Below are 27852 nucleotides of genomic sequence, written 5' to 3'. Positions count from 1 at the left end.
GTTTTGCTTAACACCCAGACTGAAGAAGAGCCCTGGAGACCTCGAAAGCTTGCTTAATTGTTGCTTTGTAATATTTTAGTTGGTCCAGAAATAAAGATAGGTCTCTGACGGCACGTGATGCAGAAGGCAGGTGGTTGTTTTTGAATAGCCTTTTTAACGAGGCGCATCTAACCTCGTTTGCTTTTATTGACGTGCGCGCAGCCCGGGAATTACAGTATATAGTGAGGTCAGGTGGTCAGCTTTTTGGCTCTTCCCTTGTAATCTCAGAAGTTAAAAGGGCATAACAGAGAAACGTAGTATGGGAAACAACGACACAACACCCATCCCGGAAACAAGACCAGAAAAAGTGCTCCAGACATCATGATAACTTTAAAAAGTTGAAGGGAGGGCAAGAGGCATAGCTTTGGCCAAGCCAAGCCGGCATCGCCCTCTGTCTCTCTGAAAAACCCCACAGTTTTAGGGCTGGGACGTTGCCCTCGACCCTAAAGGCGCCCTTCCTTACCCCTCCCCCGAGTGATCGTCTGGGACCAGACACTGTCCGCCCGTCGGGACTCTCCCGAGCGCGGCCCCTTCCCACTGCCCGTTAGCTCGGCCGTCCGTTCGTCTAGGGGGGGGCTTTAGGGGGGTGGCGGCCGGGCGGAGCCTGGCGTTGGGGCCGGGCATGGACTGGCCGGGGGGCGAGGGGAGTTGGAGGCTGCGGCGGGCTGTCCTAGCGCTCGTCTGGGCGAGGGGGAGAGAGCTGGCTGGCTGTGTGGACCCGAGATGCTGTGTGGAGGTCAGTGGAGGAAAACGCTTTAAAACTGAGGGAGCGATGAATTAAAATGCGGGGGCGGGGGGGGGCGTTGTAGGGCAAATGTGGGGATACAGGGGAGATATCCTCCAGGCGCTTAAGGCAAGCCTCTGCGGCGGGCTAAATTCCCTCGACATGTTTTTAAACTAAGCTTAAAATAAATACGCTGCTGTGTTGATGGTTTGTATGTGTGGGGCAGAAGAGTTGGAGTGTGATATTTTTAGGGGGCTGAGAATCTGTGTAAGGAGTGTGGGGTATCATGGATGAGGAAAATGTGCTACGAGGCTGGTGGTGGGCTATGTAGCCACTGTCCAGAAGTGGAATATGGGCAATGGGTTGTTGGAGGGTCTTTGGGGAGACAGATCTTGGGTGGAGTGGAGCGAGGGACTGGGAGATCCGGTGGTACTGAGGTGTTGTGCGGGGTCAAAGTGTGGGGCAGTGGCTGAAAAGGCAAAAGTGACTCTTCCAGGGACGGAAGGAGCTGATGCTGAGGGGCAAGGGCAGGGGAGCCTACGGCCCTCCAGATGTTGTTGTGCAGGACTCCGACTCATTGATCCCGGACAGCGTAGTCAATGGTCAGGAATGATGGGAGTCATAGTCGCAACAACAACTGGAAGGGTACAGGCTCCCCACTCCAGGACTAGCATTTGTGGAAGAGAAGATTTGATTACCGAAGGGGGATTTGTTTGTTCGATTGATTTTAAAAGCTTATATCCTGCCTTTCCCCAGATAATGGATACAGGGTTCTGGAGGTTCAAGGGGTTTGGCTGAGATGGGCTCTGGGTCTGAGAGGGTGGCTCTCTGTAGAAGTCTCTGGCATGCTGAGGGAGGGACTGTTTCAACAGTGTACATTCCAGGCTCAGGAGTCGGCAGGGACCGGAGAGGTTTCGGTGGCTTTCTTTCCCTGTCTCACCTCCAGTGCAAACTTTCCCCGAAGCTTCTTTCCGATATATGCAGTGCCCAGCTTGGCCTGGCAGCCTTCCTTTTCCCTTTCGGAATATAGAGTTTCCATTTCACAGCCACATGGGGAAAGCTGGCTCCATCGCAATCAGATATATTGAAAACTGTGGCTAGAAGTATTCGCACGCCTTCCCTCCCTCCTCCCATCCCTGGCCACATCTACCCTTGGACATTCTAGCTTATTTGGACTGAAGCAGAAGACATCAAGAAGAGGTGGCAAGAATACACAGAGGAATTATACCAGAAAGATATGGATGTCTCATACACCCCAGGTAGTGTGGTTGCTGACCTTGAGCCAGACATCCTGGAGAGTGAAGTCAAATGGGCCTTAGAAAGCACTGCAAATAACAAGGCCAGTGGAAGTGATGGTATTCCAGCTGAACTGTTTAAAATTTTAAAAGATGATGCTGTTAAGGTGCTACACTCAATATGCCAGCAAGTTTGGAAAACTCAGCAGTGGCCAGAGGATTGGAGAAGATCAGTCTACATTCCAATCCCAAAGAAAGGCAGTGCCAAAGAATGCTCCAACTACCGCACAATTTCACTCATTTCACATGCTAGCAAGGTTATGCTTAAAATTCTACAAGGAAGGCTCAAGCAGTATGTGGACCGAGAACTCCCAGAAGTGCAAGCTGGATTTAGAAGAGGCAGAGGAACCAGAGACCAAATTGCAAACATGCGCTGGATTATGGAGAAAGCCAGAGAGTTCCAGAAAGACATCTACTTCTGCTTCATTGACTATGCAAAAGCCTTTGACTGTGTTGACCACAGCAAACTATGGCAAGTTCTTAAAGAAATGGGAGTGCCTGATCACCTCATCTGTCTCCTGCGAAATCTCTATGTGGGACAAGAAGCTACAGTTAGAACTGGATATGGAACAACTGATTGGTTCCAAATTGGGAAAGGAGTACGGCAAGGCTGTATATTGTCTCCCTGCTTATTTAACTTATATGCAGAATTCATCATGCGAAAGGCTGGGCTGGATGAATCCCAAGCCGGAATTAAGATTGCCGGAAGAAATATCAACAACCTCAGATATGCAGATGACACAACCTTGATGGCAGAAAGTGAAGAGGAATTAAAGAACCTTTTAATGAGGGTGAAAGAGGAGAGCGCAAAATATGGTCTGAAGCTCAACATCAAAAAAACGAAGATCATGGCCACTGGGCCCATCACCTCCTGGCAAATAGATGGGGAAGAAATGGAGGCAGTGAGAGATTTTACTTTCTTGGGCTCCATGATCAGTGCAGATGGTGACAGCAGTCACGAAATTAAAAGACGCCTGCTCCTTGGGAGAAAGGCGATGGCAAACCTAGACAACATCTTAAAAAGCAGAGACATCACCTTGCCAACAAAGGTCCGTATAGTAAAAGCCATGGTTTTCCCAGTAGTGATGTATGGAAGTGAGAGCTGGACCATAAAGAAGGCTGATCGCCGAAGAATTGATGCTTTTGAATTATGGTGCTGGAGGAGACTCTTGAGAGTCCCATGGACTGCAAGAAGATCAAACCTCTCCATTCTGAAGGAAATCAGCCCTGAGTGCTCACTGGAAGGACAGATCGTGAAGCTGAGGCTCCAATACTTTGGCCACCTCATGAGAAGAGAGGACTCCCTGGAAAAGACCCTGATGTTGGGAAAGATGGAGGGCACAAGGAGAAGGGGACGACAGAGAATGAGATGGTTGGATGGTGTTCTTGAAGCTACTAGCATGAGTTTGATCAAACTGCGGGAGGCAGTGGAGGACAGAAGTGCCTGGCGTGCTCTGGTCCATGGGGTCACGAAGAGTCGGACACGACTAAACGACTAAACAACAACAGAGACTTTGGTATCTGGAGTGGCAACTGCCTTTTAGCCCCTCCCTCCCTGGGCAAACTCTCCTCTCCTGTTTGGTATTAGCTTTCAGCCCAGGATGCAGAGCAGATGGTTTAAGCCTAAGTACTCCTGCCTAGCTGGTTTGGATGGTTATTTCAGGGTTGTGCTGCAGGCTGTGCCTCTTGGGCATTCCCCAGGTTATAGATAAATTTGCCTGAATTGCTTCACCTTATGTACTCTCTGCACAGTGTGGTTTGTGCCCATTGGAGCTGCTAGGGCAGAAAGCAGGGAGCCCAACAGCTGATGGAGCCAGAGTCAACGAGATTCAGAGCCAACTAATTCGAGTTTTGCCCCCTTCCTCTTCTCCCTCCTTACAAGGCATAGGTGGAACTCCCTGGGGCCCCAAAATTCCCCATGAAGGGGCCCGGCATCCACAAATTTTGGTGCCAGGGCTGTTCACGCTGCATGGCAGCCACAGCCCTGGGTACCCACGGTCGTGGGGCCAAGTTGGCACTCCTGTTACAAGGGCAACACTGAGACATAAGGTGGAGGAAGCTGACAGGCAACGCCAGCTCGTGGCAGTTCTCAACCTGTGGGTCCCCAGATGTTGTTGGACTACAACTCCCACCATGCTAGCTAGGGGTGATGGGAGTTGTAGTTCAACAACATCTGGGGACCCATAGGTTGAGAAAGGCTGGAAGGCAAGGCTGGGGGGGCTGCCTGGCTGATGTCAGATTCATAGCTGCCAACTTTCAGATTTGAAAATAAGGGATCAGCAGCCTTGAAAATAAGGGATCAGCAGCCTACCTGTACCGGGCTCAGTCTACGGGATATCTAACTATCCGGGATAGCAGCGGAAAACGGCGCTGGAATAAGGGAATTTCCTGCAAAAAAAGGGAAGGTTGACAGCTATGGTCAGATTGAGGTTGGTGGGGCAGTGTTCCAGTCACTAAAATGGACCAGCCATCACTGAAACTCCATTGAACAACTTGCCGCAGGTAACTAAGAATTACTTGCAGGCAAATGGGTGGGGTGGTGGATGAGGGGTGGGTCCTTCGCCTCCCTCCACCACTTGAGTTCTGGGCTAACCACAGAGGAGGAAAGCCCCTTCCTCCCTGAGAAGCATGCAAACCAAGCAGGCTGGTGGAAAAGAGGCGGATATGGAAAAAATCTGTTCTTCCTTTGCCCGTTCACTCAGTAGCCTACTTGAAGAGTCTAAGGAACCTGTATCTGCATGCTGGCAGGAGAGGGTGGGGGCTTCCTTTCCTCTACAGCCAGCATGGAAACGGAAGCTGGTAACTTTTGTCGGCTTATTTCCAAGGCTGTGCTATATCTTTGACCCCCAGATTCCCCTTCTGTCAAATTGAGCTAGATTTTTTCTCACTAAATTCATTATAATTTCTGCACTCTAACAGGGTTCCCACGTACCCTTACTCAGCATTAAGTTCCGCTGAGTTTGGTGGGTGTTTACTTATTCCCCAAGGTCAGTGTGCAAAGGATTGCAACCTTAGAGGAGATAGTTGGTGCTGATGAGTGTTGGAGACAACAACATCTGGAGGGCCGTATGCTCCCCACCTCTGTCCTAGCCCATCAGCATTAGCTCAGCCCAATCCCTTAGCTTTGCACTGAACTGCTAGACCCTTAGTGTGACTGTTTCCATATGCATCATATTCTACACCTCCTGTGCAGATTCCGAGGCCCCTAAATAGATAGCACTCCTCAGTGCTCCTCAGCTTTCTTGCCCTGCACATACATTCTGTTAACACAAGCCCCAACATAGGAACGACACTTTACGTACAAATCAAAGGAAGAAACTCTTATGTGAGCTCCTCATGGGTAGAGAACATATTTAGCTTTGCTCTGACCCTTTTGGAAATTTTTCTCTTCTAATGTAGAACTGATGGAAAGTTTAAAAATATAAAAAAATTGAAAAGCCACTATGTTTTCTTTGGTGGCATTTCTTTTGCCTGCAATGATCTTTTGAATTGGGGGCAGCAGTGGGATAAATGTGTCCCTCTCCTTTCTTCTGAACATAACATGACCTTATCCATTTCACAACCTTGGGGGAAAAGAGATTGGTAAAACGGTACTTTTTTTACTGGGTCACATTTGTTAATAAGCATATGCAAGGATTTTGATGGTCACGTGACATTCTTCTTCAGAGCTTGTGGATTGGACCACTTAGCAGCAGGCTGACAGCAGCTGCTCCATGAGTAGTTAGTTGAACTGAGCCGGTCTCTGCTTTGTGTTTGGAGCATGAAAGGGTCTGTAACATGATGCTCCGACTTCTAAGGCTGGAGAATGGGGTGGGAAGGAGGGAGGGAGGGAGGGAAGAGAGTATTGGGGGCTTGTAAGCTGTGTGTGATTTGCTCATTGTGCCCGCTGGAAAGAGAAAAATCTCATGGGCCTTCCTCTGGCATGAATCCAGGAGTTTTTGCGCTCTCCTGTGCCAGGCGGAGGAAAGAAGAGAGGCTGTACAAATTGCTGCTTTCTAGTCCTGATCCTAAATTTGGTGGCTCCGTGTGCATTTGCTTTAAGGTTATGTCTTGGAGCTGGGAAAGACTACAAGAAATGAACTGCACGGAAACAGAGGAACGTGATATGCACTGCACATGTGGGAACATGCACACACGAACCTAGTTGTTAGCATGAAAGAAATGTGAAGCGACAGGCGTCCCTCCCCTCCTGTTCTCTGATTAGCTGGTAAGACTGTTTGGCTGTGACGCTGGCCAGGATTTTTTTGGGGAGCTGGAATGATAGTGAGAAGGGCAGGCAGCAGGAATCAACTTGAAACCGCTAGTGGTTTGACTCTTGCAGGATGTGTGAGCCAGCCTCATCTGCCATTTTCCTACATGGACAAGCTTCTCTGGTGGTTTGTCCTTTGGTTCGGAAGTCTGGCTGTTGTTGACCGGGTTTGCGTTTGTTCGGTATGTCTTTCTGCCTTTCTGCCTGCCAAGGCATATGGTGTGGGATACAGAGCTGGGGAGGTGGTGCTGTGCAGCTCACTTTTCTCTGGCACAGTTTGAAACATAATGTTGCCTAGAGGGAAGAGTGTCCCTGCCCTGATCTTCGAACGATAAATTTGAGGAGGGAAAAAAACAAACTCCATTCAGCCGCTGTTAAATTAATTGCTTGCGTTTGTAACTTGGACACCAAAGCTGGCTGTTTGGGTGGAGAACTCCACTGTGGAGCAGAGGAATTTAGAGTGAAAATCACTGTAATGAGGGAGTCCTCCAGCAATGAATTGCAGAATAGAAAAGTAGAGAAGTACGAACTTTCCCTGTGGCTCTTGAGTTGTGCATGTAGAGAGGGTCTCGGCTGATTTTAGCAAGGGGTGATCTGTATTTTCCTCTTACACCATCTACTGTGTATTTATCCTTCAATGTTCCTTAATTTTGCGTTTGCACAAGGAATCCAGAGCAATATGGAGAGTGGGGACTGATAACTTCTGAGAACCTACCCTATAGCCTGGTTGGTTGTTGTAACTGAAACTCATCAGGTGCTACACATGCCAGAAACTGCATTGATTTTTCACTTACTCTTCTGGCCTCACAATTTTTCTGTTGTTTCAGGAGGAAGTTGATGACAGGAGAGCAGAGCTCACTTTCAAGACCTGAGGCAGGTAAGGTACATAAAGAGAGAGTCCCCTCAGATACCACAGCAAAATTTACAGAGTTACTGTCATTTGGCTTCTGTGTTCCTAGGATGTGCTGGAGGTTGAAATGATGTGCTGTTCTTTATATGATTCACTTAAGGCCGCTCTCCTTCTCCCCATAATGCAAGCTAGTTTAGTTTAATGTGCAGTCTTTTGGTTACTCTGGTACATTTATGACTATATCAAAGTGCAGCAGATTTGGTTGGCAAGGAATGGCCAAGGAATCACATTCTGAACAGCCTCCTTTTTTGTCTTTCTCATTTATCTTCCCATCCCCTTCTTTGGACCCCTTGCATTCTTTGAGGGATTGACACTTGGAAAGGGAATGGTTTGTGCTTATGATAGCTTTTGGAGAATTTGCAACTCCCCCTCCCCCCCAAACCCCCCACACCAAATGACTTAGATATTTAAAACAACCATCTCTCAGGATATTGCTCACCAATACCCTCTTTAGGAAACTGACCCTGTGTGTATTTGGAAACTTGGACCTTATTTTGGCTTAGTCTTGCATACAGAATGAAAAGATTTACTAGCTTACTGAATAAAATTGGGTAGTCCATGTTTTCATCGTGCATCCACACGGCACTCAATGCGCCCCATTCTTGTCACTGCACCTGGTTGCTGTGCTACTGCAATCCTAAGGCCTTTCCCTTTAATTTCTGTTCTCCTCTGGTGCCAACAGAGGATAGCTTAGCCTGCCCACTTAACTTGGCAAAACTTTTCTGACACTGGTTGTCTTTGTGGCAAGAGAGAGAAAAGAACTGGGTTGCCTGCTTTGACTTCCAGAGGGGGAGTTAATTATGTAGCAAGTTACAAAAGGGCCCTCCCCACCCTTTCCCCTTTTTGTGAAGGCTACTAACAGACTGACACAAAAGCACTCATTAAACCAGATGACCTTCCAATCTTGGGCTTGCAGTTCCTGCTCAAGGCAGCTCAGAGCAGTGATGATAAATGCAGTGAAATTGACATTAATCTGTATTCGGAGCATTTGCAGATACGGACAGCCTTGGGGCTGTCTTTGCCATGTGTTATTGCCCTGAGTAGTAATAGTATTATAATTTATCTGTGCATGAAAGGCTTGTCACATGTCTTGAGCTCAACAAGGGCAGATCTAATGCCTCCTCAGATGGGAGGTGGACAGAAAGAGGCACCAGGGTCTTAGGAAATGGCCATGTTTATAGTAGATTTTTATTTATTTATTGTTCTTTAGATCTTTCACATGACAGTCAGACCCAGGCCGCTTGGCCTCATGGAAACTCATTCTCTGTTGTGTCGTCCCACAAAACTGTGGTGCATGTATGGACTGATGGACATCCTCCCTCATCAAATAGCTGAGAAATTTATTAGTCACTTTTGTGCTTTTCATCACTTAAGTGCTTAATTTCCAAAATTGGAGATGCTAGAACTCATACATCCTTGAAACACAATAGTCTTTGCTCTGGAAACTCTTTACATGGGTCCATAGCTGGTTGCAGTTTCTCCATCTGAAGGGAAAGGAGCTTGGAACCTGCAGAAAGGCACTCCCTTTATTGTTACTACTTCACACATTTGAGGATTGAGCTCTGATTTTGAAACAAGTTCTGGGGCTTTCCTTTTGCATCCCTTTGGGTGTGATTACCGAAAGTACTTACAAAGTTCTTTGCTTGCTTTGTTTAATCTCTATATTCTGAAACGCAAAATGAACACCTGCATCTTGGTGAGACCTCGCCTCTCTTCACAAGACTGCAGCTGCCCTCTGATTTCGAATGAAGCCTGCAAACATTTCTCTGATAAAAACAGGGACATCCTATTCAATGATGATAATAATAATAATAATAATAATAATAATAATAATAATAATAATAATAATTTAAACTCCGCATATCTGACTGGGTTGCCCAAGCCACTCTGGGTGGCTTCCAACATATATTGTATATACTCAAGTATAAGCCGACCTTTTCAGCACATTTTTAATGCTGAAAAAGCCCCCCTCGGCTTATGCTCGAGTGAGGGTCCTTTCGGGCTGCTCCTTCCTCCTCCGCCGCCTTTGCCGCTGTTGGCGGCAGAGGAGGAGGTAGGAGCAGCCCCAAAGCAGCCCTTCTGGGCTGCTTGTTCTTCCTCTGCCGCTGCCACCAGCCTCTGCCTCTCAGCAGCACCCTAGGTAGACAGGGGGGCAGGAGGGGCTGGGGGGGGAGAGAGAAGCCCCCTCTGCGCACATACACACACTCCGGCCCACCAGGAAGTGTGTGGTGAACCAGCTTATACTTTAGTCAATAAGTTTCCCCAGTTTTTTGTGGTAAAATTAGGTGCATTTAAAAACTTCCCCATGCAGGGCTGCCTTCCAAAGGTTGTATAGTTACTTATCTCTTTGGCACGGGGGTTGCATAACTCTATACCCGCCAACATTTCACCGATGAAAATAGGGACATCCTAAGGAAAAGTGGAGCATTCTGGGATCAAATCAGAAAATGGAACGGCTTCTGTAAATCCAGGACTATCTCTGGAAAATAGGGACACTTGGAGGGTCTGGGAAACCTATGGCCCTCCATTTGTTGTTATACTACAGCTTCCATCATCCCTACCCATTGGCCATATTGGGTGGGGCTAATGGGAATTGGAGTCTAGCAGCAGCTGAAGGGCCACATGCTCTCCACACTAATGTAAAGCTTCTGGGTTCCATCTGGCAATCATATTATTCAGGACTGGAAAATGACTGAAAGAATATGCAGGATATAATGTACATGGAAGCAAGTCTCATATTTACATGGAAGTAAGTCTGATTTCAGAAGGATTCACTTGTGAGTAGGTGTGCAAGAGGTTACAGTTCCATTAAATACAGCAGGATTTACTTTTGAATAAACATGCATAACAAGAACACCAACAACATCTTATTTATATGTTGTGCACCTAACCGGGTTGCCCCAGCCACTCTGGGCAGCTTCCAACAACTTAAAGCATCAGCAAATTAAAACATCAACGGCATGAATTTGGATGCGCCCAGGAAAGGGCTGTATGGCATTTCATTTACAAGTATGGATCTTTGTACTAGGAAGAAAGTCTCAAATGAGTTCATTGAGTCTCACTCCAAACTAGTCATATTGCCTAGTACTGCCGTCCAGCGGTGGAGGAACCTTCTCCGGCACCCGGGGCGGGGCATCCCGTATGGAGTGTGCATGTGCAATGACCGTAGGGGCTGCCACACATGCGCACGGGCTGCTGCTCGCGTGTGTGGCATATATGGGGAGCCGATCGTGCACGGAGGCGTACAGGTTACTGTGCGAGCAGCATCCCGTACGGACCGCTCATGTATGGCATCCAGTACGGACTGCACATGAGCAGCAGCCCATATGGACTGTGTGTGCCCTCAGCCGCTCTACAGCTGGGGGGAGGCAGGGGCCACCCCCTCCGCCCCCCACTTCGTACGCTCCTGCTTTCGTCTTCATTTCCGTTTTGCCATTTCACCTTATTTATACCAATCTCAGGGTTTCACATATGCTTTCTCGTCCTGGAACTGCAAGCTTGGGTTGCAGATTTTGTTTTCTTAATGAATACTGAATTTGTACAGTTTCACTTATTTATGAATTTATGAATTATGAAGTAGGCAGGTTTGTTGTTGTTGTTGTTTAGTCATTTAGTTGTGTCCGACTCTTCGTGACCCCATGGAACAGAACACGCCAGGCACTCCTGTCTTCCACTGCCTCCCGCAGTTTGGTCAAACTCATGCTGGTAGCTTCAAGAACACTGTCCAACCATCTCATCCTCTGTCGTCCCCTTCTTCTTGTGCCCTCAATCTTTCCCAACATCAGGGTCTTTTAGCTTCTGCTAAAAGACACCACCAGAAGAATTGTGTTTGATATCTAGATAAATGGGTGTACAACTGAAATGGCAATAGGGAGAAAGTTTGTTCCTTGTTACTGATAATTTTGCTTATAAAATGACTCTGAAACTGAGTACTAAAGACCTCCCAATCATAAAATTTGATGTGGAATAAAAGAGCTTCTTGCACAATTTTCAGTAGTGGATCATGCAAATTTTTCCAGTCACAATGCACTTTTATAGAGGGGGTGAATGAAGGGGAAAGGTCATAGGTCAGTGGTAGCAAGCATACACTTTTCATGCAAAAGGTTCCAGGGTTCAGTCCCTGACGTCAGTGTAGACAATGCTGAACCAGATGAACTAATGGTCTGACTCAGTGTAAAGCAGCTCTCTGTGTTCCTTTGTTTCATGCAAGGCAGGAACAGCCATAATTTCTTTTGATAGTTGTTCTAAATGGCTAAGATTCCAAGCTGCGGGGAGGAATTTTTGGTAGAAATGAAAGGTGATGTGAAATGGGATTTTCCCTTTCCTTTGAGTGCTGCATTCCCGTTTACATGGCAGCTCCAGTGCTCATCAATACTGCATCCGAAAATGGTGCAAATTAGGGGCAGGGAACTTTTTCCAGCCCAAAAGCCACTTTCTCTTCTGGGCAGCCTCCTGGTGGCCTCGTGTCACTGGTGAGAAGGCCCAGGAGCAAAAATGGGCAGAGCAACAAATGCCAGTTTAACTTTTGTTCAGTAGTCCTGAACACACAGCCACACATTTTTCTGTTTTGCATCCAGGCAAGCAAGTGATGCATTTTGGCCAGGCAAAAAACCTTAGCCTGGGGTTCACTACCCCTGGTGTAAATAAATGAGAATGAGAATCATTTCAGTTTCCTTTGCTTTCTGATTGATTCCTCCTGCCGTCCTTGGGCCAAGAGGCCTCAAATAAAGGCAGACTTGATTATGGTAGCAATATGTACTTACATGAGTCCACAAACACAGCACGATCGGGCAGTTTGACTCAAAGGGAGTACTCACTAATGTTCATGCGATTGTGTTACAAATTTATAATCTATAGTAAAAACACAGCAAGGCAGAATACAATACTGTATATAATAATGAAATCAACAAAAATATCCATAATTAAAACACCCATAAAACATTAATAAATACTGGTTGGTTAAAAGGAGAGGGAAGGGGGATTCATGTTGTTAGAAGCTTGCCTAAACAAAAAAGTTTTCAAAAAGTGTCTGAAGAGAGGGCTGGTTCCTGCCCAACTTCTATTGCCAGGGAGTTCCACAGGGAAGTGCATGCCACACTAGGATTCAAGTAAAAGGCTCGAATCCTAGTGAAGGCCAACTGAACCTCAAGGATATGGGGAACCACCAGAAGTGCCCCGTTAGATGATCTCAGTGATCATGGTGGAGCAAAAGGAATCTGATGGTTCTTAAGGTGCTTTAGTGACCTGGAAGAATTATCGCTTGGTGTAAGCCATTTAGGATACCAATTTGTCACCCTATTTTGAACGGAGATCTAGCAATACTATAGTTTTATGGATTTGCTGGAGGTACCTTGCAAGCTGCTCCCCAGGTGTCAGAGGCCTCTTTGTGTGGGTGGGCCCTGCATGTCAATAGAGTTTCTGCAAACAGAATAACTCGTGGATCAGGTTAATTGTGGTTTCCTCCCCAATTTGAATAGATGGCAATCGGGAGGTGGCCACACCCCTCGGTGGGACGCAGGCTGCACAGATGGCTCCGTAGAAAGATAACTGACCAAACAAACAAGAGGGCTTGATTTCAAGGGAGGAATTAACAGGAGCTGTTCCGTGGAATGGCACAGCAGAGAAAGGTTGATCCCTTGTTCCAGGATGCATCCTGCTTGGGGTGGGGCCCATGTACCTGGTGTGAGCGGCCATGTGCCTGATCTACATGCAAAAGAACAGCCACAAGGCGCAACTCATTTCCCCCCGGCCTTGGGGACTGCCCCCACTGCGCTTCCTGTTAAATCGGTTTCTGTTGCTTCCTATGGAATGCCTTTGCATTAGGCGGTTTGATGGTTAGTCACCGTGTTCTGTCACACTCGGCAACATATCAGCTGTGTCACTGGAGCCTACCTCTTAGGTTACTGTGTCTGGGGAAAGTAGTCTGCTGGAACTAATTATTCCCTTATGTGTGGGAAGGGGGTGGGGGGCCCAGTGGGCGAGGGCCTCTTCCCTTTGAATTCTAAATCTTGCTCAACATGTGCCACGAGCAACATAGATTTGCAAGCTCTCGTTTATGGTGCAACGGGACATTTCATGTGTTCTTCTTGCTGTTACTCTGCCCCAGGGGATTCTGGGAGTGGTGGGCGGCTGTGCTCGTAAGAAGTCCCATTCTCTCCCACCCTCCACCCCCCCGGGCTAGTAGCATGCTTGGCAACGCTCCTTACTTGAGCCCTTGTTGTTTTTTGTCTCTGCTAGGAAGGGAAGAATTTTGAGCTGGCGCCTTATCTTTGCAGCTTGGTCAGTTCCCCATGACCCTGGAGCAAAGGACAGCCTCCCACACTTGAGGTTAGCAATTTTCTCTGCTACACTTGAAAATTGCAAGGGTTGGAAGCCGCAACCAAACTCCCCTCTGCCTCACCCTAAATGGCACGGATGCTGTGCAATTCTCAATGGTTGAGTTTGCCCCCCCTCCCCACGGCAGAGAGGATCTCATTCTGACTTGCTAGGTTGGGAGGCCTGTCTGGGTGTAGAGCAGCATTCAGTCTCTCGTGTCTGCAACAAGGACATCCATCAACACGGGCAGTGAGCACAGGGGGCAGACTGGAGCTGGGGCACAGAGTTCAAGCATGCAATCTGTCTCAGATGGATGACAGAGATAAGGAGCACAAGAATCAGGGGGCAGCAGGGACAGGTGCGGCAGCAAGCAAAAGCTTGGTTTCTGCAAAGGCAAATTTGTAAAGAGAGCATTTGCCCAAATGAGTAGACTGGGCAGTGAAAGAACAAGGGCTTCAATCCAGAGAAAGCTTGATGAGCCTGCTGGAAGTAATGGGGCTTTGATGGGCATCCATAAGCGCTGGGTCTGCAGGAACTGGCCTATCCTGTTGCCCCAGAAATGAAAACCGTGGAGTGCTTTGCTGACCAGTAAAAGGCTATTTTGAAATCCACAGATCAGCTACTTGTCCTCCCCTGAAATATCATGACAATCTTTCAGAATGGTTCCCTGACAGCTGAGCTCCTGTGCGGTCTGTTTCTAGATGGCGCCAGCCTAGCCCTGCCCACTCAGAATGCTTTGTAGCACAGGCTGGGTACACGTTGCTTATTCCAACCCAACCCAGGATGTCCTGGGAATGGTAGTTTGTTAAGGGTGCTGGGAATTATAGTTCTGTAGGGGTGTAAAGTACACTTTCCAGGGTTCTTTTGTTTTTGAGTGGGTGGAGAATGTTCTTTAAATATATGGTGTGTACGCAGCCACAGTATCATCGAGGAGTCCCACCTGACATCTTGGCCCTTGTGCAATCATGCTATGCAAATCTATGCCTCTACACATGCAGACACATTGAAGAATTGTCTAGTGGAAATTCTGTAATATGTTTCAGCTGATGGATGTCTGTTTTCTGCCCACAAATTCTGAGGTTTTCCATTGAGGAATTTTAAACACTCAAACAAGCCCCTGGCCTTGGGAGGCACTTCTCTGTTCTGACAGATGTTTGGGTGATAACCAGTAAGTTAGTTTGTTTCTCAGGATGTTGACCTTCATCTGTGGAGGGAGGATGGTGACGTCTCCCTTCCTCCCAATGGAGAATACAAAGAAATAGTACAGCAACGGGGGAGGGATAGGACTTCACATTAGGAGATTAACAGGAACAAAACCCAGAACTTTTGGGTTTCCATAACAAACACCATTAGCATCTGACTACACTGGGTGATAGTGTTAGTCCTACTCAGGGGATGCCCACTGAAGTTAATAGACAGGACTAATACAGGTTTATTAATTTCAGTGGGTCTACTCTGAGTAAGAGTTAACAGTCTACAATCTTCTATACTTGCATAGTTCACTGTTGTTTAGGCAAACCTATCCAGACACATAGAAGTTATATACATTTTATTTCTTTTTCGCTACTGTTGCTTTTTAACAATTTCTTGAATGTTTTGGATTATTTGTTTCTAGCTGTATTTATTGACAGTTTTCATATTTCTTGCAAACTGTTTTTAGAGTTTTTATTACAATCAAGCGCTACATAAATTTGGTGAAATCAAAATAAATGTGGAGGCCTGAGATTTGGGTACCTGGGGGAGAGCGTCTTCTGAGATAAACAGGTCAGCTGTGAAATGAAACAATAGCATTTAAGAAAGATGCAAGATGTTGCTGTTGGCACTGTGCTTGTTTTGTGAAGGGAGGGCTCATTATCTCCTCCCTCCTTCCTCAGTGGTGAACAGTGTTTTTTATTGCCTTACATCTGTCCAGAAATAGAATGCCTCCCCCCCACTCCCCCCCCCATCCACCGGTTATCTGCTTGGTGTCCTTTGGGGTCTGTTAAGCAAAAGAATCTCTGTGATGTGCATCTTACACCCTTTGTTTGTTTGTGGAAAATGCTGCCACTTTCCCCTTTAAGTGAAGTTTGTTTTCCTCCAAGTCTGGCAGCTATTTTAGTGCAAGCTGAAACATGCACGTGGTCTGCGCAAAACTCCAGATGGAGCCAGACATGGCCCCGCTCTCTCATCTCCTGGGCAGGAACAGGCTTAACTGCTTTCCTGCTCTCTCATCAGCTAAGGGTTCATTGATGAGGCGGTTTTGCTTAGGCTGTGGCCTGCACCTGTGGTCTTCCTTTAAGCCTCCTTTTTGCATGTGGGCTGTGGGGGGCAGATAAGGAACCGAAAGGCTCTGCCTGAGCACAGATAACTGGACCTTTAAAAAGCTGAGGAGCTCCTTTGCCTAAACACATTTGGCAAGATGTGCTTCCCTAGTGCCAGGGGAATCCAGTGCTGGGCACCACAGCTCCTGGTTGGCACTGGCAAGAGCACAACTTTCTTTTTGCTCCTTCTTCTCCTTCTGTGAGTAATCAATGATCAGCCTGCTGTGGATGGTTGGTTGGTTGCTTAAGAGCTTGGATAGGAACAAATTTTAGCACTGTCCCAGTTTTAGCTAGTGCTGGTGAGAATTTACCTTGCATTTTGAGCATGGATGGCATGCTAGCCTCATGAGCACCCCAGTTGAAGCCACTGTTGCTGCCCATTGTGACTCTAGCGGGCAAATCCCACTGAGCCAGCTATTGTTCCTCCATTACCAGGTCAGGCAGGACAATGTCCTGATCCTCTGGAGGAAGTCTTTGTTAATGCAAGGGCAACAAACCCAGGCAGCCCCCCCCTCATTTTAGTTTCCTAGTCATAGGTGCTGCTGCAAAATGAAAGCACTTGCCATTGAAGTTCCCTACCCTTTTGTTTCAAGTAGTTTGTTCTGCAGCAAAGTTTGCTATTTTTAAAGGCTGCAGGTTTGATAGGAACATGGGTCCGTTGCTCAAATGTAAAAGAGTTATGCACTTCAATGCAAGAAGGGAAGTGTTCTCGTAACTCCCTCCCTCCCCACATTATAACTGCAGTAGGGCTGGTGCCAAGCATTGTCTACCCCAGGTGAGAACTCTATTTGAGCCCTTCCAGCTCTATGTCACCCGACTAGTGGGATGGTAAATGTAGGGAAGAGAAAAGGGTGCATATGGAACCTTTCTAACAAAAGAACAGCCAGACCCAGATCTGACGTGCACATCTGTCAAAGGTTCCCAAAAGCTCAAAGTGTTTGCAATCAGGTGAGATGTATGTGCTGTACTTTATGCTGTGTCTGTGCAAAGTGTGGCTGGTTTTGAGTCCAGAGGCAACTTGCATGCATTTGAATGAGAAACAGAATTTGCCTCTGGGCTGAAAACTAGCCACACTTCACACCGACATGGCTTGCTTATTTATTTTTTAAAAAACATTCTATTCATTAAAAACCCAAGTGGTTTACAACAGTCAAACAAAAAACCATGCAGTAAAAACCATATATGTATATATTAAAAAACCCAGTGAAGGATATTTTCTCACTAAGAATATTATCTAAGACTAGAGAATAAGCATGGAGGCATAGAAAGGTTTTCAACAGGCATTTGAAGGTTGGAACATAAGGCACCTGCTTGGACCTCTGTTCCACAGGACTGAACCGATGAAACTAAAGGCTGTTTCTTGTTGCTGAGAAATGGGCTTTGCCAACTTGGGGGATGACCAATGACATTCCTGTATAGATGATCTCATTGATCAAGCTGGGATATAAGGGTTCAGGTGGTTCCCTAAGGCACCCTGGACCGGGCTTTATAAATTAATACAAGGACCTTGAACCTTGGTAGTAGATGAGCAGCTAGTACAGTTGTTCTAAAAATGATGTCACATGTCAGGTGTCCTCATAGGAGTCTGGCCACTACATTCTGCATTCTTCACCAGCTGGAGCTACTGAACCAGCCAAAGGGCAGCCCCACATTGAGCACATTTCAGTAATGCAGCCTTGAGGTGACCAATGCCTGGACTACAGTGGTTAGGTATGGTGGACATCCACTGGGAGCAGGATCTGCTCGTGACAGTTGAATGCTTTCTCCATAGAGGTTTGTCAAGCCCCCGACACTGCATTCATTTTGGCATCTCCCAAGAGCTGGCTTTTCCAGAAGGCTTTTGTCTGTTTTGTGTACTCTTACTGTTTTTACCCTGCTGCTATGGGAAACTGATTAGGTGGCATTATTATTTTTCACTACTGCTGAGTACAGTGGTACCTCTGGATGTGAACGGGATCCGTTCCGGAGCCCCGTTTGCATCCTGAAGTGAACGCAACCCGCATCCGCAGGTTGCGATTCGCCGCTTCTGTGTCATTTTGAGCATCTGTGCATGCGCAAGCGGCAAAACCTGGAAGTAACATGCTCCGTTACTTCTGGGTTGCCGTGGAGCACAACCCGAAAATGCTCAACCCGAAGCTACTTCAACCCGAGGTATGACTGTAGTGTTCTTTTTTTTCTATGTTATCTGAATTTATTACTACAATGGTACCTTGGTTTGCATATGTTTTGAATTACAAACACGTCAAACCCAGAAGTGCATGTCCCGGTTTGCAACTTTTTTTTGGATTACAACATATTTTTTTTGGATTACAGTGGTACCTCGGGTTATGAACTTAATTCGTTCCGGAGGTCTGTTCTTAACCTGAAACCATTCTTAACCTGAGGCGTGCTTTTGCTAATGGGGCCTCTCACTGCTGCCGCACCGCCGGCACTTGATTTCTGTTCTCATCCTGGGGCAAAGTTCTCAACCTGAGGTACTACTTCCGGGTTAGCAGAGTTTGTAACCCAAAGTGTTTGTAACCCAAGGTACCACTATACAAACAATTTTTTTTGGGAGGCCCCATTGGCGAAAGCACGCCTTGGGTTACAACCTGTTTTGGTTTACAAACGGACCTCCAGGAACGGATTATGCTTGTAAACCGAGGTACCACTGTATGGTCTGTGAAAGACCTTCTAGTGAATGGAATGGAAAAGGATTTGGATGAAATGACCTTTAAGTCCCTTTCCTCCAGTATTTTAATTCTTTAAGATCAGCAAGGTGACTGTAGGCGTGTGTCACAGTGAGGGGCGGTGATCTTTGGAACTGTCATTTGGAGGAGATGGTGTACTTCAGGGAAGTTTAGTGGAGAACAAATAGATCTGTTTCTGAGCATGAACAGGGCCCACGTGCTGCAAGAACAAACATGGTTTTCATGTCTCTTAACTTTTTAAATCCTCAAAGAGAACTAGAAACTTTATGCAGAGAATTGCATAGTTCTATCCAAGTGGCAAGTTAGTGGTTAGCGTACCAGGCAAGGAGCTAGGAGTCAATAGATTTTGCTTCCTTGTGACTATCTTTGCTAGCCTGGTTTTCCATGGAGAGGATAGTCCTCTCCACGAGTGTTTCTGGGCATATGTTGAAGCAGTCATGCCATTTGTTTATATCCCACCTTTTCCTCCAAGGAGCTCAATGTGCTTTGAAGTTTTAATGGGCCCCCTGACACAGACCTCTTTTTCACAACTGCTTTTTTGTGCATCCCTGAAACCCAGGTTTTCAGGCAGTTTTTGGGTCCTGTGAATTGGCTGGCTGTTTTGATTTTAGACCAAGTTTGAGAGGATTTGCATCACAGCCTCTCCCACTTGTGGGTTGGAGAGACAGATTATGTCTGGTTATTTTTTTGCTCACTGTTTCCACCTGATCTTGAGTCAAGCAGGAAGGGAGACCACACTTTTAAACATACCTTGGGATGAGTTCCTTCTCCTGTCAATTCCTGTCATCTCCAGTCAAATCCCTTTGTATATTGTATAGTCTCCAGCAAAATAAACAGTCTTCACTGTCAGAATGCTCTGACTTTTCTCAAGGTAGGGGGTCTTGGAGATGGTACCACTTCAGGTGGCCAAAGATTGGGGGTGGGCAAGGTAGGCAAATTGATTAATTTGTTTGCTTGCAAAATTCAATCCTGCCTTCCTACCAAATGGTGTTTAAGGTGTTTAATGACAAGAATACAATAATAATAATAATAAAACAGAACAGCAATAAAATGCAAAGACTACCCTTTCACAAGTTCCTGGAACAGATCAGAGGGCCTCTCCTGAAGGTCTTAAAACCCCAGTATGGGAAACTGAAAGGTCCTGCATTAAAAAATAAATCATTCACATAAAATCCATAATGTCAGGGGGAAAGTATTTTCTACCTAAAGGCGTATGTGTGTAGAAGAAAAATTAAAATAAGCCTTTCCCCACCCAGTCTACAATGGTCCAGTCCAGACACAGGTTCATCACTGAAGTGAATAATAATAATAATAATAGTAATAATAATAATAGTAATAATTTTATTATTTATAGCCCACCCATCTGGCTGGGTTTCTACTAGAGCTCAATGGGTAGGCCTTATTTCCTAGAGACATTCCTTTCTTCCCACTAGGTGGTATGAAAATCATGGGACTGCTTTCTTTGGTCTACATTATTCTGCAGACTAATAGCTTTTCAGGAGGTGAAGTTGTTATTCGCAGTAGCCCCAGATGTGTTTTGTCATGCATGAAAGGCTGGAATGAATGAATGAATGAATGAACGAACGAGAGAACGAACAAATGAACGAAGAAATAAACACCCCCTACACTTGCATGTTTTTAAAGTATCCAAAATGGAGGAATTAATGATAATGATTGGCTATTTAGAATAATGAACAATGTTAAAACGGTGTATTAAAAACGTGTTTACTGGAGAAATTTGCATTATGTGCTGATGAATTTTCATGATTTTTTAAAAAATAATAATAATCTCAAATCGATGTAAAATAAGGAGAACTGTATTTAAGATTAGAAAAACAAGAAACTGGGAGCACCAAAAGTGACAGATCTTTCCATCCTTCCCCACGGAATGGGCATAGGTTGATCCATCCAAGCAGCCCTCATGCAGCAAGGGATGGCTTGCTAACAATCTTGGAATATTGTAATGATAGCAACAAAGCAGATATCATGCAGTTTTCCTTTAGCTTTCTGGCTGGGGGGCACAAGAAGCAATGGGTTCAAATGGCAAGACTTTCGGTTTGGGTCAGATGTTACAGAAGCATTCTAGCCCTAGGAATGGTTGTTTGGCAAGGCTCATTGGGGCTCAGCCTGAGGAACTGCAGTGCCAGGACTCAGCCTGAGAAGCTGCAGACTTGTAATTAAGCTGGTGCCTGTGAAGATGTGGAAGGTGCATTTTCCATACTCTTGTAAGTGACCATAACTCACCACCACACGTGTGGGATTATGAAGAAGGTTTTCAAGAGGATGTGGCTTCCATGGGCCTAAGGCCTAACACGCCTCTTTAGAAATGACCACCAGGCATTGGTCATTTGAGCTGGTTGTGGTCGCTCAAAAGCAGAGCAGATAATCATGTGGCAGACGTGGTCGCTCGCAAATCCCATGCCAGTCTAGGCGATTTGATTAGGCAACTATGATGACCGATACTGTCCCAACTTTTCTGTGGCCATAAGATACTTGACTATTAAAGCAAAGCTAGGAACTGACCACATCCGCTCTTTAGATTGTTCTGGAAGACTTGTCGCAAAACACTGCTCAACCCAAGAAGTAAGGGCTTGCCCATGCTTCTGTTTATCCTGTGATTTCTAGACATGGATCTGAGAAGTTATTCTTTTGCCCCACCTCTTTCCAAAGGAAAACCCACAGTCCACTGCTTAATCGGAGCAAATATCAACCAAAAAACCTAGCAGACCTGTGCATAGAAATCAAACACAGGACAAGTGTGGATGAGCCCTAAATCCCACTGTTTTCAGTAGGGCCAAATCCCAGGGAAATGTGCATAAGATTGCAGCTACAGTGTTCTTTTATTCTGGGTTAAACTCCCTCATTTTGGTTCTCGTGGCCATTAACATACACACACACCCCTTAGCTCGCTTTGCTCTAGCCCAGGTGTGTCCCTCTATCTGTCGGTGGCCTCCCATCAGCCTCAACTCATATGGCCATTGATCAGGGATTAGGGGGCTGTAGTCCAACAATATCTGGAGGGGGCATCAGGTCCCCAACCGCTGCTCTGGTCCATTTTTGGGGCGCATTCTAAAGATCTCAAGAAGGATTACTTACGTCTTGATGCTTTTAACCACATGTTTATCCCCACAGTACATGTTTAGTGTGTGGCCAAGGATTCCTCCACTGCCCAGCTCACAAACTTAATTTGCATTGTGCTTTTTCTGTTATTATTTCTGATCAATTAACCAGAAATGTTGTCTTTGTCACTGATGTGGATCGGCATCTCCTCGACAGCATTCTTTGAATGCTCTGTGATTGAGGGAGGGTGTTCTGTTGTGTCCTCTGAGTTGCAATTATTAATGGTTGGTTGTCCTTTATAAATCTAGCCGCCTCCTCTGTATGCATTGCAAGGGACTATGGGGCAGACACAGCACCCTCGTAAAGGTCTGCAGCACTACAAGGTGCAGACCATGCATTTTCTCATCATGCACAGCCTCCTCAGCTCCAACACCCTCCAGCTGTACCTGGAGAAGAGAGACTGTGTCACTTCCAGTGATTTGCAGGAGCATTTTCAAGAGCTCCTGGCTGGGAGCCATAAGCCTTGGAAACTGTTTCCCAGAGGGTTATTGTGACTGGTCAGAGGAGTCCCAACAATGCCTAGCCAGTGAATAAGCAACCCGTTTCAAAACTTCGATTTGTAGTCATGTTAGTTTGTGGCATCAAAAAAAATATGGAGAGAGCTGTTAAGCTTTAGAAGACAAACACATTTATGATGCGCTTTTGTGGACTAAATGACACTTCATCAGATTCATTAACTGTTTCCCTCATTTAACAGGTACACGGATACACATACACATGCACATGCACACGGAGTCTGGGTATGGCTAGAAATTCTTGGGTCTGAGGAGGCCCTGATAATGTATCTCTGCAGTGCCATGCAGGAGTGTACACTGCATTGACTTTGTGGATCACACTGTTAAGGCTGCAGCCCTCTGCACATTTACCAGGGGGCAAATGTCACTGATTTCATGGGGGCTTACTTCTGAGTAAGGATGCATCGGATCAGGCTGCATGTCTTAGTTTGCACATTTGGGGGGAATGGAGCAACAGGAATAATTACATCTTCAGCTAACTCTGGGTTTGGATGTTACAGAAGAGGAATTAGTAATGCTGAAGTAATTTTAGGAGATGCATGGAAAGCAAATATGACAGTATTACTCAATAGTCACGCTGTTATGGTTTACCAAGGGAAAAGAGTACACCAGCTAAAATTAATTTCTGGCTTTCCTATTGTAAGAATTGTCATGTGTGTTTTCTGTCATAAGGAACCTGCTAGAAACAGATCTGGGTATCTGCTGGATTTTACTTTTCCAAAAAGGGGGAATCAGCCATTGTTTGTTTCTTCATACCAAAATCCCAAAGTATGACCCGAAACCAGCACAGCACCTAGCTGTTCCCCTGCTCTATTTTAAGACCAATTCAGATTTATGGCTTTACCATTAGACCATATTTTTCTCCTTTGTTTGACATCCTGCCTGAGGAATTCTGGAGCACTCAAAAGCTTGCTTGCTTTCTTGTTCCATTTGGGTGGCCTTAGGTTTAGTAGTACTGCATCTTCTTCTAAGGTTCTTCTGTAGCCATAGGTGGTTTCATACTGTCTGATGATCATTAAGCTAATCTTAATCTAAAAATCCATTTAGGAAGTATCTCAAGCCACACCTCCCTGGAGGATGCTGGCTGAGTCTGAAAGGAACTGTTTGTACCCTTTGAATTGGGCCAGAGAAAGAGAAAGGTGATATTTTGAAGCTGGTTGGTAAAGGTTGCTGTGAAGTTTCTGGCTGGTAGAAACAAATTAGAATCTTGGAGTGCTGAGTTGTTGCTCTTCTGGAGTTAGCACTTGCTTCATCTGCCCAACCTGTATCTTTCTAAACATCTTGTGCAAAAGGCCCCTTGATTAGAGAGAGAGCTCTACAGGAAGTCTGTGACAGAGCTTTCAATGCGTGCCTTAATTTCCTGCATCTCAAGCCAGTGCAATGGGTTAGGTTTATACACGAGAGCAAAGTGACTCACCCTTTGGGGAGGAATTTCCCCTCTGGGAGAAACAGAAGAATTACACTGGATGTCAGTAGGCCTAAGGAACAGCCTTTGGTGTTGAATGTTTAGGGCTTGCTAAGTTGAGAGATGTTGCGGTCTAGGACTCTAAACCTTCCTGTCTGCCTGGCAAAAGTTGCAACAACTTGGATCTGGATTTGTGCAAACAAATAAAAAATGTTCCACCTCCTCCCGCCCCATCTGGTGATGTGATGCCTGCCAAGAGGACTTGCTTCCTCGTCTCTGTTTTCTTTAAGAAAATCCCCAGCTGACAACACGAAGCAAAGGAATGCGCTTTCTTGGAGGCGGAGAGTCTTATAGTGGACCCTTTCTCTGCTCCAGATCTGCCGGGGGATGGGGGTGGTTGGTGCTGCTCTCTACCTGTGCCAATCATCATTCCCAGTTAACCTTAGTGGGTTTTAGATGGATGAAGTAGAGAGATGGGTGCCTTTCTGTTGCAGGCAGAGGCCTCTACAGAACAAGCCAAACTGGTGCACGTGAAAGGGAGGACCACTGAGCAATGTCTTAAGATGTGGTCTGTGGTTGGTGCTCAGGGTGCTTTGCCAGTTTTCCTTGCAGGTGATACCTGGCCTCAGAAAGCCCAGTGATGGTGGGGACTCAAGTTCCATGGAGGACCTGCTGATGTTGAAGCAGAGGACTATGACTGCATGCACACTTCTCCATGTGACACAGTGCACTGGTAGGACTCTGTGCGTTCTGGTGGGCTGAAGGTAGATTGGAATCCATTGGCTGGTTTGCAGTAGACTGGCAAGGGTTTCTGGCTCCTATTTCCTATGGGGGCAAGGCCCATATCTCAGTGGCAGTTGACCTGCCTTGGATGCAGAAGGTCCCAAGTTCAATCCCCGGCATCTCCAGGTAGGGCTGGGGGAGACCCTTGTGTGAAATGCTGCCCATCAATGTAGGCAATACTGAGTTAAACTTACCCATGGCTTGGCTCAGTATAAGGCAGCATCCAGTGTTCCTGTGCACTTCTCTGCAGCTAGGCTGACTTGGCTTTTTGCAGTGATATTTGGGGGGAAAGGTTGTAGCTCTGTGGGAGAGCATCTGCCTGGCAGGTAAGAAGGTATCGGGTTCAATCCCTGGAGCCTCCAGATAGGCTAAGAGCATCTCTTTTGAAACCCCAGAAAGCTGCTGCCAATATTGAGCTAGAGAGATCAATGGTCTCACTCAGTATAAATCAGCTTCCTATGTTCTTCCTAATAGACAACAAAAGGCTTCTTTTTCCTCACCCAAATTAAGCTTTCAAGGACCCCTGTTCTGCAGTAACTGGCCTGCCAGTCCAGCACTTTAACCACTACTCCACACTGCCCTGCAGGCCTTCTTCCTGGCCTGTTAAGTTCTGCTCTGGAAAATGCAACATGAGTTCTATCCATGGCATAAAACAGTCTTGCCTGATATTGGAGGGGATGTCCTCCATCGTGGTGTCTGAGGTGTGTGTGTGGGGTGTCTCCTGCGCTGTCCTGGGGTAGCACTGCCACTTGACGCGGCAGGGTGGGGCGAGGGCCGTGGAAGCAGCGCGTTGGCAGTGGTGGCACACCTGCCACCACCCTGCCTTGCCCCCTTCTGGTCCTGCCGAGCAAGTGGCGGTGCCACGACAGAGAGACTAGCCCACCTCATGCCACAGATGGCAGCTTGAAGGACTGTCACGTAACCCCTTTCCTTTCCTTGTCCTTCTCTGTATTGTGTAGTGCAAGGAATTTGGAAAGAAGGAAGGGTGAAGAAGAACAGCCTGGATCTCAGGGAGAGGCAGCCTGGGAATCCACCTTGTGCATGGTAGATTCTTGGCCCCAAAGCCTCCTCTCGCCTCCCATGGGCTCTGAGCAAGTCTCTGCAGAGGCTCCTTAATTCCAAGCCTCCCCCGTGTTTTCCAGTTGGGAAAACAGCCTTGGCTTTGTTCGTTTGCTTTGCCCAGATTTGTTTAATGAAGGGGCTGTAGCTTCAGCTCCAAAGTTTGCAGAGCTTCTCTTAACAAAGGATGTCATCTTTTTAAGCCTGAGTGAAATTGCCTGCCCCCGCCCCCGGTGGTTGGCCACTTCCCTTTACGACTGTGCAAGGACTGTAACTGCTTATAAATGGCTCTTCCTAAATATGCCTGGATAGCTCAGTTGGTTAGAGCATGGTGCTGTTAAGGCCAACGTTGCATCTTCAATCCCCATATGGGACCGCAGGGGGTTGGACTGGATGATGCTCAGGGTCCATTTCTGTAATCCTAAAGCAGCCTTTTTAAGCCTTGGTTCCCCAGATATTTTTGAACTACATCTCCCATAATCCCTGACCACTGGTCCTGCTAGTTAGGAATGATGGGAGTTGTAGTCCAACAAGACCTGGGGGCCAAAGTTTGAGAAACACTGGTTTGTATTCTGTGTGAGCTATCTAAAGGCTTTGATGATGAAGCAGTATATAAATACTGATAGATAAGTAAGTAAGTAAGTAAGTAAGTAATAATACTTACTTAATAATAAATAGAATACTTTTGTTTAGAAAGGAAAAGGGAATATCAAGATTTCGAAACTTGCCTGATCTTAACCACTGATTTCAAAACTGCACTTTCATTTCTTTGAACACCTGAGCAACTCTTGGTATGAAACAGCTGGTTATAAATATAGTCCACTTTTCAGTAATTTAGTTCTCAAAATACCAGCTTTCTCTTGGGACACACTTCCACTTGTCCCATGCCTAGAAATCAAGGGTCTGAGCAGTTTTCTGTTTCCCCTGCCACTTTCCCCAGGAAAACCTACTCTTTAGCGCTGAATTGGCACAAACATCAATCTGCAGAAAACCCGACTGACATTTGCTCCGATTCAGCAGTAAAGATTGGGGTTTTCTCCTGGGATGGGGGAGCAATGATGCAAGGGGAAGTCTGGATGAGCCCTTGGCAATGCTTGTCAAGCTTAATCCTATTCCAAGCTGGAAGATTTATTTCATCTCTGTTCAAACTATTGACAGAAAGCTGTGGAATTTGAAAGCTAGTTCTGAAAGTGCCTGAATGTTGACTCACCTTGAGGTCTTCACCCAATGTGATTGCTCTGACATTTTTCTTGTGACACTGTTCTGTTTGGGTGGCACAGCAGAAATATTTGAGAGGTATGTTGTTCCTCTCTTTCCTGTTATGATTCTGCCCCCTCCCCCCCCCCCGTGAGCTGCTAAAGTTGGTCATCGTTTCACCAGCCAAACCTGAGCAGCTGGATAGGTTGCCTGTGCCAGATTTTGAAGGGGTTAAACATTTACTAGGCTTTAATGTGCTCTGTAAGCACATGACTGGCGGCACATGATGGATTCCATCCTGTCATGTGAGGCTTTGGGCTGGAGAGTGTGATGTGCTATGGGTGGAGTGTTCTCCCCATCTGGTGTTTGCCCAGCCTGGTGAATTCTCTTCGGGTGAAGAAGGCAAGGACTTGGGAGGGAGAGAGGACATCCTGGATTACATTACAAAGACTTGCTGGCTGGGGTTGATGAGAGCTGCAGTCCAAAGCTTCTGAAAGGCACTAGGTTGGTGAAGACAGGAAGAAAACTCATACAGGGGAGACCTCTGAAAGCAGGACTACAGATTGTTAACATCTGTCAGAAACAGGCAAAAATGTGTAGCCGTCTGCAAACTTCAGCTTAACTAACATACTGCCCTCTAGTGTCAGATCAAGGGCAGTCTATTGCTCGCTTTCCCTTGAGTTGTGTAACTCTTATGATTGCATCCTAAGCATACTAGCTAGGCAGTAAGTCCCACTGAACCAAGTGGGACTTACTTCTGAGGACACTTACACAGGATTGGGCCATCTGGGAGCAAAAGCTACATAATGTAGTAGGAGCACTTGAAACATTTCAGAGAGACATCATCAGAAAATGAGCCATATCTCTGAATGCACTCGGGCCATATCTTAGTGCCATAGTTCCCAACAGACAAATAAGAAACCACCTGTGGGTGTCCTAAGGTGGTTGCTTTCTGGCCTGTTGTAGAACAGTCTCCTTGAAATCACTTTAAACTTTGTACAGATGGAGAGCAGATGTACTGTAAATGTTAATGGCATGTGCTAAAAACTACCTACCTTGCTAGGCTGTTATAAGAAGATGAAAATAATAATAATAATAATAATAATAATAATAATAATAATAATAATAATAATACCCTGCCCATCTGGCTGGGTTTCCCCAGCCACTCTGGGCAGCTTACAGCAAATATAAAAAACAGTGAAAATCAGACATAAAAAAATTCCTGATACAGGGAAATAATGTATCAGAAAC

At 46.2% G+C, this 27852-nt stretch overlaps 1 protein-coding gene across 8 annotated transcripts in view; it reads left to right on the top strand.

Annotated features, from left to right (window-relative positions):
* Nucleotides 1-641: 641 nt before the first annotated feature.
* LZTS2 (leucine zipper tumor suppressor 2) overlaps nt 642-27852 on the top strand; it is a 64227-nt gene continuing 37016 nt past the window's right edge. Inside the window, exons 1-3 of one of the 8 annotated variants that reach the window (XM_082224782.1) lie at nt 642-775; nt 7135-7184; nt 13455-13544. The gene's annotated coding sequence lies outside the window, so the exon portion shown is untranslated. Of the gene's footprint in view, nt 776-6016; nt 6266-6299; nt 6490-6692; nt 6830-7134; nt 7185-13454; nt 13545-23878; nt 24296-27852 lie in introns of those variants that run through there. The other 7 variants (XM_082224781.1, XM_082224785.1, XM_082224780.1 and 4 more) reach the window with 7 other exon arrangements.

This window comes from Podarcis vaucheri, assembly GCF_965113315.1.
Source record: "Podarcis vaucheri genome assembly, chromosome: 5".
Lineage (NCBI taxonomy): Eukaryota > Metazoa > Chordata > Lepidosauria > Squamata > Lacertidae > Podarcis > Podarcis vaucheri.
Note: the sequence above shows the minus strand (reverse complement) of the source record. Positions and strands in the feature narration are given on the sequence as shown.